A 15,503-nucleotide genomic window follows, 5' to 3' on the forward strand; every position below is an offset into this window, starting at 1 on the left:
TTTGCAGATGGCATTATTGTACATGTAGAAAATTGTAAGGAATCTACAAAACAACTCAAAACAAATAAGTGAATGCAGTAAGGTCATAGGATATAAAACTACTATATAAAAGTCAAATGTATTTTTATGTACCAGCAGCAATTATAAAAGAAGTTAAAATAAAAACGATCAAATTTGCAAGAGTTAAAGAACATGAAATTTTATGTTTAAGAACATAAAATACTTCAGCATAAGTTCAAGAAAGGACATACAAGTCCTCTACACTGAAAACTACAAAACATGGCCAAGAGAAAGTACAGATGGCCTAAATAAATGGAGAGCCATATTGCGTTCAGGGATTGAAAGCCCCAAAAGTGTTAAGATGTCAACTATCTCCAAGTTGATTCATAGAACCAATGTGTTTTTTTGTTTTTTGTACACATTGCCAAGCTCCTTCTAAAATTCATATCCAACTCAGGCTTGAAAAAGAAGACGAAGTTAGAGGAACGGTACACACTTTTTTAAAAAAATCTGCCTGTTTCTTCAATACTAAACATACACCTGCAAAAACTGTGAAGTGTCTGAGATCTGACTGTACCTCAATCTAATAAGGTAGCTTGCCACAGCTTCTTGGATGCTGGCAGAGGTCACAAGACTCGGATTAGAGACAAAGGACAGTTTATTATTCACAGCCATAGCAGTAGCCAGAGTATCAGCCAGTCTGGTTCCCCAAGCCCCAATTCCCGCAGGGTGACGTGAAGAGGGCCAGGTGACTTCCGCACACATAGTGGGTTTGATTACAGTGAGGGAACCATTTTGGGAAGACCTTAGGGAACCCAAATCTTTTACAATGGGCAGTAAGGCTGCCTGACCTTTGCCCTGGAAGGAGACATTATCTTTCTTATACTAGACGGTAAACAAAGCTACCCCATGCTCTGGAGGGAGACATCGTATCTTCCAAGACTGTTCACAATACAAACACCCTTGACAAAACAGTCTGGAACTAATGCAGTCAGTGCTTGCTCATCAGATGTACAGGAATGTGAGAGAACATGCTGTCTCCCAACACCACCTATCTTAAAGGCCCAGCAATTCTATGCCTAGGTACTTACCCAAGAGAGGCAAGAACCTATTTCTGCTAGAACACTTGTACAAGAACGTTCATAACAGCTTTATTCATAATAGTCAAAAACTGGAAACAGCTGCGATGTGCATCAATAGGACCATGGATATATGAAATGTGGTATATGCATACAAAAAGATACTACTCAGTAATAAAATGGAATGAAGTACCAATGCAAGTAATAATATGAGTAAATCTCAAACGTGGTCCTGAGTGAAAGAAACCTTACTCAAAAAGAGTACAAAATATAGAAATCCATTTACAAAAATTCTAGAACAGGCATAACTAATCTATGATGGAAAAATATCAGAACGACAGTTGCCTCTGAGGGTGTGGGAGCAGGGAATGATTGGGAAGAGTCCTGAGGGAATTTTCTAGGATGATGGTAACGTTTTATACCTTGATGGGGCATTGGGTTACACATTCATCAAAACTCACTGAATGGTACACTTCAGATTTATGCATTTCATTGTATGTAAATTTCATCTCAAAAGGAAAATTCTTAAAAGAATCACAAATATTAAACTCTAGTTAATGGCTGCATCCAAAGGATTTAGGGGAGATTGTACTGATGTCTGCAACTTAGTGTGAAATGCATTAAAAAAAATGGATTGGTGGATAGATAGAAAGAGATAGATAGATAGATAGATAGATAGATAGATAGATAGATAGATAGATAGGCAAATAAATGGTAAAACAACTATAGTAAACTATCAATTATAGAATCTAGTAATATGTGTTCATTGTAAAATTATTTCAACTTTTCAGGATGTTTGAAAATTTTCATAATAAAATATTGGGGAAAAAATAAAAGATAGTGTGCACCTAGACAAAAGAGAGAAAAAAAAGACTTCAGGTCTGTGTAACTCCAAAATCCAGTCTCTCAGCTATTACATGTTATTTCTGCCTTATGAATTAAACTAAGCTGAGCTACTCTTGTTCCCCTATCAACCCCACGTTTTCTCACCTCTTTGCCCTTGATCATAGTGTTACGCCCACCTATAAAATTAATTCCCACTAATTTTTCATGAGCAAACCCTACAAACTTATTAGCAGAAAATCCATTCTCTTCCTTTCAACGATTCCCTCCTTTTCATTGTCCAAGAATACCAGGGACTTTTCCAGTCCAGAAGGATGTCAACCTGATTTCCCACTCAAGCTGACAGAGGGCAGTAGGGACTGATCTGTCTTCTGCCACTGTGTTGCTATTGCAGACTGCCCGGGAGGCCCAACACCTGGCAGCTGTGGCAACTCACTGTAGTCCCACCGGTCCTTTGGAGCAGGATGATCCTGGTCACTCAGGGTTAAGCTCTGACATGCTTAGGCTTACAAGACGGGAGCGCGGAGCCTCAGCTTTCCAGGCTTATTGGAAGTCTAAACCATCCCGGAAGCGCTGAGTCAGGATGGCTTATGATGTCTGCCAGCGCTTAGACCCGGAACTGCTGCTTCCTTTCCCTCCAGGGTCAAGCAGCTTGTCTTTACACCTTCAAAACACTGACTACACCCTTTTCTCCAAATTGCGGGGCTATATATCATCCTCCTAAGTGAGTAATAATAATCATGATACTACTACTACTAACAGTTCTTGGTGACTCAAAAGTGATTAATTCTTCCAAGAGAAACTTCCCAAGTGATTGTGAGATTCCCACGCCCACTCCAGCAGGAAAGATTGAGGGTGGGGGGGATTGGATGTGTGTGGGAGGTACTACCTTCAATGACTCCAAAAGCAATATTATGACACCTCTCACACTGAAAAATGATTTTTAAAATATAAATTTTAGCTTCTGATAGAGTATTCCATTACTAGTATATGAGCATTTTCAAATGTGTGTTAGTTATGACGATTAATAAAATACAAATTAATTTTAAAATATTGCTAATTCACAGTGACCTTTGTCATTTCCTACGTATCAATAAATGGATTTTAAATATCCAGCAACTCTCATGCATATGAGTGGAGCTGGGGGCAGGGATAATAACGCAAATTTTAGGATATTAAGATAGTGTTTATACTCAAAACGTTTGTGCTATTCATCTAATACTAATCCCTTTATTTCATCTCATAGCTTTATTCCCTTATTATTTTTTGAGTCTCTCCCATGTGCCAGGCACTGAACTGAGGTGCTGTACTTCCGGTGATGAGAAATATAGATGTTTTCCCTGGATTCAGGAAGCCAAAAGGCCAGCTGGGGCAGCCATGAATTAAGCCATCGCAATACGAGTGGTAAGCACCACTTTAGGGATATACAGAGTACTAAGGGACCTGTCATCAGGGGAAGCTAACTAACCGAGGAGAAGACTCTGCAAAGACAGCTATGTTTAAGTTCAGGCTTGAAGGATATGCAGGAATTAGTCAAGCAAAGAGGAAAGGAAAGTATATTCTGGAGTCAATTAAGGAACGGGCTTGGGTAATGGCTAGAGACAAGAGGAAGAAGGAAAAGTTGAAAGAAAGCAGCTCTTTGAGGTTGTGGTGCAGTGTGCAGGTAGACAGAGATGGGGAGAGATGAAGTTGGAGAGGACACAGTCCAGTAATGAGGGGTTTTAGGAGCCATGTTAACTTTGAGAACACTGAGTTCCAAGGTGGACCAAGAAACTTGCTCGAGGGTACGGAGTATTAGGCACAGAGCCAGTCTAGACTCCTGCCTCGTGGGATTTTAAACTAAAACCTGCCCATTGACTTCCCTAAGATAGGACTAAGGCCGGCCATTTCCACAGAATGAGGATGACGTGCAGGAGACCTGAGCCCAAACCTGTGTCATTGACTAAGTACAAACAGTAGGCAAGAATGTGTTGGTCCTTATCACCCACCTGGGACTGCTGGGGCTCATTAATCATAGTGACAGCTCCCTGGATGCAGTCAAAAGGATTATTTTTTTCCTGAATGCTTCTAGTTTAACCTGCCCGAGGCAAGACTTCATTTTACGACACCAGGATGAAGCCTTGTTGAAAATGATGAATGCTTTTTGGAAAAGAATAACATTTTGATAAAGGCCCTTCCAATCAGCCTCCAGGTTAGAAGAGAGTGGTTTTCCTTGCGTGTTTTCATAGTCATCTTACAAGAAAGCCAGTTTTATCTCTGGGCTCCAAATCAACTAACCTAGAGAGGCCTTTTATGATTAAAAATCAAATAAATAACTTGCTGTTTCTCTGGCTTTTCGTGAGTGATTATGGCTGGAGCTGCCACTTGGATTTCAACTTTCTTCCAAAATCATGTGTGTATCTCATTACGCTGGCTTCCGACAGCCCTCAAGACCATGATTTGAGTCTAAGCTACAAACAGGGCTTCTTCATTGCCCAGAAAACAGATGTTATACGAGCTTTGGCGGCCCTTTGTAGCACATTGTTATTTGATCTCTTTATTTTTGGCATTAGATTTGACCTTTTTCTCATTCATATAATTCTCCATTTTCTTGTTTGACAAATGCTTCAGCGTGAGGAGGAAGAACAAAGAAAAATGATGGAGGGAGGAGGGAAGAAAAGTGACTTCTGGAAAGCATTTGGAAACCTACTCACGAGAAGGAGAAAGATTTCCCTTTTTGTTGCCTAAGAGTGGAGGTGCCACCCATCCCAGATCTGTGATCTTCCAGGGACCCCCAGTAGCCTGAATTCCCCTTCGTGGGGTTACAGGGAGAAGAGGGGCCAGGGAGAAGCCCAGCTGAACAGGTCCCATGGAAGCCAACACTGGCAGAGAGCGACCCTCATCTCCAGCCCAAACTCCAGGCTCCTAACTGGCTTGCTAACTCCACTGGCCATCACTGTAAATGCAGATGAAGGTGGGTGAACAAAAACTGATGTCAGAAGCCAGGGTATGGGCTAAGGTTCTGCAAATCAGCCAGGAAAGTAAGTGCAAAACTGTGGGTCGAGACTACTAAAGGAGTGATTTAGAAGCGGGGACTGCTACCTTGTTTGCTTACATGGGGCAATCAGCAGGACATAGATATGCTCACAAGCACATGTGTGTGCATACCCATACACACACACACACATACACACACAGGTATACATAGAGTGCCTAAAATGCAACAACCAGCTAATAGATACCATGACTAACTAAGGATTGGATTGAGCCTGTTTTTAACCAAATCTGCTTCCTTTGCCACTTCTGTTTACAAAAAAATTAACTTATAAAATAACACTGCTAGTCACTATTAGCACACTAAATGCATTTTTTTTTTAAAAAGCTTTGACAGCTAAAAGGGAAACATGGCCTTCTATAGGTATATAGTCTTTATCCCAATAATTCCACTTTATACTAAGAATATAACTGAATATACCCAAAGATTTACCTACAAGAGTATTGCTATAGATTAAATGTTTGTGTCCTCTCAAAATTCACATGATGAAACCTAATCCCCAGTGTATAGTATTAGGAGGTGGGGCCTTTAGAATGTGACTAGGTCATGAGGGTGGGGCCCTCGTGATGGGATTAGTGCCCTTATAAAAGAGGCCTGAGAGAGCGCCCTTGCCCCTCTGCCATGTGAGGACACAAGGAGAGATCAGCAATCTGAGACCCAGAAGAGGGCTTTCCCCTAGCCATGCTGTCACCCTGATCTTAAACTTCCAGCCTCCAGAAACGGGAGAAATAAATTTCTGTTGTTTATAAGTCATCCAGTTTATGGTGTTCTGGTATAGCAGCCCAAATGGATGAACACAAGTATTAATGGCAAAGTAATTTATGATAAAAATATTCAACAATATAGGATTAGTTAAATCATGGTACATCATAAAATCAAATCTCAAGCTATTAAAATTACATTGTTGGAGAATATTAATTTATTTAAGCAGACAAGAAATATTTATGTGGCACTAACAATGTATGAAATGTGATAAACAGAGTGGATAAAACAGCAGTTTATAAAATTGTAGTCATAATATGCTTGCATTTTCTTAAAAATTTATAAATATGTATATAAAAATGTCTGAAAGGCAGCAAAATGTTAGCCAATGTTAGATTGGTGGGGTAATAGGTCATTTTAATATTTTATTCTTATTTATAATGAACATATATAACTTACGTAATCAGAAAAAAATTAATATAACTTTTTTTTAAATCCAAGCCAATTGTTTTGTTCACCCAAACACAATAGATCTGATATGAAAACCTACAAAAATTTTGATATTTAATGCCAAAGTGTCTTCCAGACAGATTGTCCCAACTGTACTCTCATTAGCAGCGTATGACAGGGCCCAATTCCCCATAATCTTAAACCTTAGGTATTATTGTTTTTTTAAAAAAATCTGTATCAATTTGATGGGAAACAAATGAGTAGTCACTCCAGTCTTTTCATCTGCCCGTCTTTGATTTTCTAGTGAGGTTTAATGTATTTTCATAGGACTCTCGGCCGTGTGTGGTTCTTTTGTGGATGGCAGGTCTACTCTTTAAGATTACAGAAACTTGCCCCCAGTTCAGGGCTGCTTAGATTCTGAACAGCTGAGCCCCCGTGTCCAGCCCTCCAGTGGTACATTCCAGCTTCACCCAAGCGTTAGATCATTGGTGCTCAGCCTTGGCTACATGCTGCAATGACTCAGGAAGCTTTAAAAATACCGAAGCCCGGGTCTTACCTCCGGAGTTTCTGATTTAGTTGGTATGGGTGCAGCCTAGGCTTCAAGATTTTTTAAAGCTCCTCAAGTCATTCCGATGTGCAGCGAGGCTGAGAACCATGGCTTCAGAGAGAGGCCCGGCTAACGGCATACTAATGAGCATCCGGAGAGGCAGGAAAATTGCCTTCCATGAGCTTCTGCACCTACTGGGAAGGGCAGGAAAATGAGGATGCATATAAAAGACAGAGATGAGGAGAGGAACAAATAGATTCATCTCCAGTGTCATCTCATTCACTTAACATATTGATTCAATAAATATTTGAGCATCTCCTATGATAATAATAATGGTGTGCATTTATTGAACCTTTACTAGGTCAGGCTCTCTTCTAAGCCCTTTACACGTAGTCCTTCCAATAACCCTAGGAGCCAAGTACACTCCTCATCCCCATTTTATAGGTGAGGAAACTGAGGCACAGAGAGGTTAAGTCATTTGCTTACAGTCACACAGCTTTAAGTGGTAGAGGCAGGATTTGAACACAAACAAGTGAGCTCTGGAGTCCATGTCATAACACTGTGTGCCAGATGCTGTCAAGGTAGTCAATATATCAGAGTAAACACAACAGGTAATAGTTCTTGCTTTCACATAGCTTAAAGTTTACTAGAGAATTAGGAGAGTAAATGACTAAACACACAAGATCTGGAGGAAAAGTACAAGATGCCATAAAAGAATATAAGCATACACTCATGTTCATAGCAATAGCCAAAAGATGGAAGCAACCCAAGTGTCCATCCATGAATGAATGGATAGAGACAAGTGGTATATACGCAATGGAACATTATTCAGCCTTAAAAAAGAAGGAAATTCTGACTCATGCTACAACATGGATGAACCTTGAAGACTCTACACCAAGTGAAATAAGCCAGTCACAAAAGGACAAATACTGTATAATTCAACTTATATGAGGAATAGAGTAGTCAAATTCTTAGAGACAGAAAGTATAATGGTGGTTATCAGGGACCAGGGGGAGAAGGGAATGGCAAATTATTATTTAATGAATATATAGTTTCCGTTTTGGAAGATGAAAGAAAGTTCTGGAGATGGATGGAGATAATGGTTGCATAAGAATATGAATGTACTTAATGCCACTGAAATGTACAGTCAAGAATGATTAAGATGGGAGCTGGCCCCATGGCATAGCGGCTAAGTGCACGCACTCTGCTACTGGTGGTCCAGGTTCAGATCCCATGCATGCACCAACGCACCGCTTGTCAAGCCATGCTGTGGCGATGTCCCATATAAAGTGGAGGAAGATGGGCACAGATATTAGCCCAGGGCCAGTCTTCCTGAGCAAAAAGAGGAGGATTGGCATAGATGTTAGCTCAGAGCCGATCTTCCTCACACACACAAACACACACAAAAATGATTAAGATGGTAAAGTTTATGTTATGCATGTTTTACCACAATTTTTAAAATTAATAATAAATAAAAATTTTTAAAAGAATATAACCAGAGGTCCCAAATTGATTGGGGAAGTTGTCAAGGTCTATTTCAGAAAGTGACATTTAAACTGAGACTTGGGGACCAGCAGGCTCAGCTAGGTGAAGAGTAGAGAGAGGCCATTCTGAATAGAAGGAATAGCATATGCAAGGGTCCTGGGGCAGTAAGAATGGTGGGGGGAACCTAGTGAGTGAGGGCAGCATGGTGCAGGATGAGGTCATGGAGGGCTTCACAGACCTCAACAAGGAGCTTGGAATTTATTCTAAATGCTTTGGGAAGCCACAGATGGATACCAAACAGGGTCATGACAAGATTTGCTTTATGTTTCATAAAAGTCCATCCATCTGCCTTAGGACAGTGGCTTGGAGAAGGGCAAGTTAGAAGACAGTCACCACAGTGTGAGTGTAGATGGTGTCACATTCGAGCTGAGGAAACTGAAGTTCAGAGAGGTTAAGTAACTTCCCAAGGTCACACAGCATACAGCTCTCAGAACTCAGAACCAAGGTCTCCAACTCCAACGCCTGAGTTCCTTACACTGTAGATTTAAAGAAAAGAAATTAGAATACCGAGGAAAGAAGATATCTCATTGTTCAGATCCTCTTGAGAGAGAGAAGCACCATGCCACTGCTCCTCCACAGATGTTTCATATTTATGGATGTGAAACCAAACAATTTGACTATAAAAAGGGGTGGAGAAGGGAGAAAGACAAACAGAGAGATGGAAAGGCAGAAAGTGAGGAAGGAAAAATGGGAGAAAGGATCATACCCAGGGACCCTGAAACACTTACTCTTCTGGTCTAGGTCCCTTCTGAACCAGACATCCGCACCTTTTCTAGGCTTACCCTAATCAGCCAGTTAAGATCCCAGGGCCAGAGGCCAGAGGGTGCCCAAGTAGCCATTTGAGGCCATGCATGGAGCAAACTGACTCAGTAGGAGTCCTGAGACCCACTGGCAGTTTCTCTGTGGAGAACATCAGGCTCCAGAACAACCTTCTAAAACTTGGGAGCCCTTGGGGTCTTGGGGCCTCATTAATTGCTTGGAAGACATGAATGGGAATAACGAAAAGGATTAATGATCACATCTCTTGAAAAGTAAGAAAAATCCCTGCCAGTGCCGAGTCCCCTCTCCCAAGACTAGGTCACAGCCCAATAAACACAAAGCAAAACCTCAATTTACTGCAACCCACCAGTCAGAAACCCTCCATTACGGGGCTCATGCACAATCCTCTACATGAGGGAAAGGCAAATCCTTTGGAAAGTAACAATTCGTATTGAGAGATTTATCCAAAACAACTTCCAGGGGCTCAAAGACTCTATTTAGCTAACGGTCCAACATAGAATCAGAGAGAGTGACAGCTGAAAGAGACTCCAGAAATTTCTCTTGCACAGCCCCCTCATCTTAGAGGCAGGATCTGTAGCATTGGCAAAGTGAGTGACACGTCCAGGTCACGTGATTTCTTACTGGTCGAACCATCCAGTGCTCCTTCTAATACATCTGTCTATGCCCCTCCGCTCCACATCTGCATTCGACCCACAGCGCTGTAAAACAGCAAAATCATCGACCCACACCCACACAGCTCCACGCTGCATGCAACACCATCTCCGCTGACTCTCTCGGCTCTCTGGAGAGGCAGAGGGGCAGAAAGGACAGGCCCGTGTCCTCGTTTGTCTTGGTAAGTGTTCTATATGCAGAGCCTGCCATGTCACAGGTCCCCGGGAATGGAGGCTGAGTTCATACAAACAGTGGCACTTCGTCCGTGGCTGACTCAAGCACCGGGAGCTGAGGGCATGACCCGGGCGATTTTCTCCTTACTCCTCACTCTAGACCTTTGGGGTGGGCCCTGTTATCATCCTTCTTTCACAAATGGAGAAACTGAGGCTTGGAGACTTTGGGTGACCTCCTGAGGTCATAGCTCTTCTCACAAGTGACAAGCCAACATGTAAGCCCACAAAGTAAGTTGGACGTCAGTATCTACTTTCTTAATACTACACAATTTTCTTTCTCTCTCTCAGGCGAAAGAAGAAATGTCCATTTGACAAATGAGAACCAGAGAGCTGAAGGCACTCTCCCAAGGTCACACAGGGTGCAAGGCATGGAAGTGAGGCCCCTGAACCCGTCCTTCAGCTCCAAGTCTGACGTCCCTCCCTCCACCCCTAGAGATCTGCAGTCTTAGCTTCTCAGTGAAGGAATCGGTTGAATCACATACCGTACAGTTGTTACAGTAGGAAAGTGGAAGAATCTACTTCCGGAAAGGCAGGGGTGGGTACAATGCGAAGAGCTCAGCTTCTAAAGGAAGACATGCCTGTGTGAGTCCTGGATGCTTCGTATTAGCTTGTTGACTTCGAGGTTTTTAACTTTCCAGGGTTTCAGTCATTTCATCAACAACATGTGGACAGTATTACCTCTCTCAAAGAATTTTGGAATGACCCACTGGCTGTGATTTATCAGTGTAAACAATAGTCAGTCCACATACACACACACACCCCTCATTATCTGCGACTCGGTTTAGCATGCTGTTTACCAACACAAACACAGCACTACCCCTCCCACCTGGACGACTTATGTCTTTCTACCTGAAGTTTCCTTATCTATAAATAGAAAGAACAATAAAACCTACCTCCTGGTGCTGTTGTGAAGACTAAACGAGTTGTTATATGAGAAACATTTAGAGCAGCAACTGTCACATTCTACATACGTGTTAGCTGCCTGTTACGTTCTATTCATGTAGATAGAGGCTTTAGCTTATATCTATAAAGACCTAAAGTTTTATATCTTTAGTTTTATATATACCTAAGGAAGGAAAGGGAAGCTTGTTGGAAGTGAGGAAGGAGAACGAGACAGGAGAGGCATGTGGAGAAACTGGAAGACTTACTTCGCACTCCAGGTCCATTGGTCTGGTTGGGCACCCAGTGGGGAGAAGAGATGGAGGTAGAAGCTGATGGGGACTTAAGGAGACGTTGGACACAAGCAGAGCTGCCTTGAGGGCCCACTTGCAAAGTGAGGCATACAGTTGGGGAGGAGGTCCTTCTCCCTGACTCTGCCAAAATAACCCAGCTCCCTTCCGGGAGCAGCCGGAAGTAGATTTGACACAAACAATGGCGGCAATAGCTGTAGAAGAGGAGGGAGAATTTTCCTAATAACTAAGCAGGCACTGGCCCATGTAAACGGAAGCTGGAGCAGAACAGAGGTTATAGAGTGACCTCTGGGGCTTTGGGCTCTGTCCTGCTGTTAGTCAGGGGAGGAATATTGAGGCGGTGGACGTTTGGACTGCAATTGTGGATATTGAGATAATGTGCTATTATCGGTATGCCTGTCACAACATAGCTGCACCACAAATAATAGGAAGGCCAGGAAATTTTTCCATAAGGGGAGCCAAAAGTATTTCTGATTAACCCTGAATAATGAAAAAAAATTGATCAAGATCATGTCCTCTGGGTAACTGAGTTTGTGCTGTAAATACGAGAGATTTTCATTCATTTGGGGGAAGCCAAGGAAGATAGAACGCTTCTTTTCTGTAGCCCAAGTTGACACACTGAACTTTTTCAAGCATGTGAAAAGTTGGAATTCAGCAAGGGCATTTTGACAGCCCTGAAATTTATGTCTGGCTGGGAGGAGATAGTACCCCACATTTTTAAACAGTTTTGGTCAGAGGAGAAAAATGTAAAATTGGTCCCTAGTTAATGAGGCCTGATCTTCCTTTTATGGCGCTCTAGTATGCAATTAAGGTTAGCTTCATGTAAACTGCCAGCGCGCTCAGACTTTTAACGGCCTTATGTATGTCAGGAAGGAAAATAAATAGTCCCCTGTTTGTGCTTTATGCAGGGAAATTATTGAGATAAACAGCTTGGGCCTGACAGGTGTGACTTCTTGCGGCTTAACGTGATGGATTTGCCAGTGGCCGCTGGAGCTGATAGCACCGAACTGTTGATGGAAGAAAAACATGGTGAAGATTCTGACAGTCATATAAGTGCCAGAGCCAGGCAGGTCTGACTTTTGACTGAGGCACTCAGACTTTCAGTGTTTGGGAGTATGGAAGGAACTAGAACGCAGAGGTGGAGGAGACTCAGAGTAGGCGGAATTCTAGAACTCCAGAGGAACTTAGAGATGAGGCCTAGAAATGTCCAGTGTCTACCCAGCTCTTCAAGACTGGACCCCCGGTCTCCCAGCCCCTGCTATTTCCACTATTCTAAACTGCTTCTAAGAACCCTGCAGAATCACGAACTAATGGGTTCAGACTTGAAAACCTGGGTTTGGCCCTGCTTTTGCAACTATCTCCTTGCCTCCAGTCACCCCCTTCTGTCACCTCCATTGTCATCCATTTTCTTCACCACCACCAGAATTTCCTAAAATGCAGATCTGAGCATGTCTCACACCCTCTCCCCCATTTAAAACCCTTCAACGACTCCTCTCTGCTATCAGGATAAATTTGCAACACAGCTGACAAAGACCTTCACAAACCCGGCCTATGCTTCCTTCTACAGCTTCATAATCCCCAATTCCCACCCACCTAAACTCTGAACTCCAGTCATTCTGAGCTATCTGCTCTTTCCCCCAAATGGAGGATTGCCAGGTAAAATATGCAATGCGGGTTAAACGTAAATTTCAGAGAGACAGTGAATAATTTTTAGGAAAAGTATGTCCCATGGAATATATTTATTCTAAAATATTGTTCTTTGTTTATCTGACATTCACATTTGACTGGAAGGCCTCTATTTGTATTTGCTAAGTCTGGCAGCCCTACTCCAATTGGACTATGCTTCTCCTCACCTCTGGGCCTTTTAAAAATGTGTCACCCTTTAGGTAGAACACCAAGTTTTTTGGCTGACTCATGAGTCAACCAAAGCTTCATGTTTGCCTTCCAGAGTGTAAAGTTGTGGCTGGGCCATGACTATCAAGCCAGCAACTGTATGTCCAAGCCCCTTGCATCCAACTGGGGCCAAGTGACTGGATCTCACCAGTGGAATGGGAGCATAGCATGCGTGTCACTTCCGGGCCGAAGTGGTTAAGAAGGAGGTGTATCTTCCCCTCCGTATTTCCTCATCTGACAGCTGGAAGTAAAGGACTCCAAGGTTCTAGGGGATGTTGGAACTGCAAGATGGAAGGAGTCTGGATCCCTGGATCACTGTGAGGAAGGCCACCCACAGACCAATCACACTGGCAGCTACATGAATGAGAAGTCAACTTCTGTCACGTTGTCACTGAAGTGTGGGGGTTTGTTTGTTACAGCAGCTAGCACTATGTTAGCTAACAGACCCATTCTTTCAGTCATAGCATTGATATCTGTTTCTCATAGTGGGTCCCTCCAACTGGATTAGTGGCCCCTCTTACGTGCTCCCATAACTCCCCCATTCTTATTCCTTCAGTGCCATCTGCTACGCTGTATTGCAATAAACTCTTTACTTGTCTATGTATTTTTCCTACTGAACAAAATGTTTCTTGGAGCTGGGGACTATGATTGCCTGGGCCACAGTTACATCTGCAAAGCATAGCATTGTTGAATGAATGACTAAGCAGAGTCTCTTCAATCCTGTTGGTTTGTTTTCTTATTCTTAAAATTGAGGTAGCAGACAAGTGATTTCTAAGATCCCTCACAAATCTATAATTCAAGAGTTATGAATATAACTGAAGTGGAAACCTGCTGTTTTTGACTTCCCAGAACCCCATTTTCCATTGGGGAATGGCTCTCCTTCTGTTCCACGTGGTTCTGAGGGACTGGGAACCATCGTGGTTCATGGCACCCACCCCCTGACCTTTCACCACCACAGAAGTGGGCAGATGGCCCAGGCTGGACTCTCGTGTTCCACTCTCCTGCCGTGGTGATTGTTCAGGGACGGGAACAAGATCCAATCCACTTCCTCTTCCTTAGTTCACATGTGCATGTGGAAACACAGAAGCTGTTTTTCCACTAGAGTTCCTGTGGTAGAAGGCTATATATGAGGGTCTTTTAGTGGCAATCTGCTCCATTATTAGAAGAGAGAGTGTGTCTACAAAAGGAAGCTAACACACAAAGGAAATTAGAGTCAAGAAATGAAGAAAAAGGGATCGGCCCGGTGATATAGTCGTCAAGTTCACGGGCTCCGCTTCGGCGGCCCAGTGTTCACAGGTTTGGATCCCAGGCATGGACCTACGTGCCGCTTGTCAAGCCATGCTGTGGTGGCATCCCATATAAAGTAGAGGAAGATAGGCACAGATGTTAGCCCAGGGCCAGTCTTCCCTGGCAAAAAGAGGAGGATTAGCAACAGATGTTAGCTCAGGGCTAATCTTCCTCACGAAAAAACAAACAAACAAAAGAAATGAAGAAAAAAATAGATCCCTGATAATATTTTCTAAGTTCCTGGATCTAGCTGTGCCTGAAGCCAACCATTTCTGGACTTCCCACTTATGGGAACAATAAACTCAGATTTTGGCTTAAACTATGTCTTAGATTCTGTCACTTACTTCCAAAAAAGTCTTAATTAATGTAAAAATAGTAGTCCTTTGTGGATTTAAAATAAAATATACCCAGAACCATATACTGTTTTGCATGGGGTACATATAAAATAAAGTTTATTGAACTGATAAGGATGAGATAACAATAGATGAAATGGGTGTCTTAATATTTAACACAAATCATAAAGCATGTGCCTGCACTATTGTCTATATAAGTGAAGGAACTAAGAAGTACTTTTTAAAACTTGAGTTGCATTCTGTAAGAGCAAACCTAAAGAACAGCCAAATAATATAATTTTAAAGATTTGGAGAGCCCTGGTTGGTAGGCACTTGCTCTTTCCTTATTTTCACACAATACTGGAGGAGGGTAATTTTTAAACAAAATTTCTGTATGGAAACCATGATGAGGCACCGCCAGTTTTACGACAATGCCCCAGCCACAAATCTATGCCACTCCTTGTCCCCAGTATAGCCAACTGATCCACGAGTAGAAATACCTCACCAAGCTGAGCAATCAGCTTCTCTCTACCAGAGAGACACAGACTGGAAATCGGGGCACTGGGTCTCATGGAGAGTGGGCCCAAGTAAGGAGAAACATAAACTTCTGCTTCTGTCTTTCAGGGTCAGTGCTTGTTTCTGCTTTTCTGATTCTTGATTGTTCTATTTATTCCTCCAATCCTATGAGCTTCTGAACACGTTTTTCCAGAGTGTTTTTCTTCAATTAGATAGCATTGGGTTTTGCTGCTGACAATTTCAGAAACTTCATTAATTCACTTGGGGTGAGAGAAGGGGACATTTTAAAGCGGATATCAGATAGCATTGCCCCTGAGGTCCATCACCCACGCGCTGCTGCCAGCATCCCGCTCCCGACTGGAGCGCTCCTCTGCCGTCTGCCATGTTGAAGGCCGGCCCACATCCCGTCATCACCGGTGCC

At 42.6% G+C, this 15,503-nt stretch overlaps 1 long non-coding RNA gene across 3 annotated transcripts in view; it reads left to right on the forward strand.

Annotated features, from left to right (window-relative positions):
* LOC147913741 (uncharacterized) overlaps positions 1 to 10,978 on the forward strand; it is a 29,630-nt gene extending 18,652 nt beyond the window's left edge. For all 3 annotated transcript variants that reach the window (XR_015556367.1, XR_015556366.1, XR_015556365.1), the window contains 3 exons: positions 3,194 to 3,326; positions 4,533 to 4,875; positions 10,153 to 10,978. This is a non-coding gene — a long non-coding RNA (uncharacterized LOC147913741). The remainder of the gene's footprint in view (positions 1 to 3,193; positions 3,327 to 4,532; positions 4,876 to 10,152) is intronic.
* The last annotated feature ends 4,525 nt before the right edge of the window (positions 10,979 to 15,503 follow it).

Source organism: Ceratotherium simum, chromosome 25 (assembly GCF_057802395.1).
Source record: "Ceratotherium simum simum isolate JZ-2026a chromosome 25, ASM5780239v1, whole genome shotgun sequence".
Taxonomy (NCBI): domain Eukaryota; kingdom Metazoa; phylum Chordata; class Mammalia; order Perissodactyla; family Rhinocerotidae; genus Ceratotherium; species Ceratotherium simum.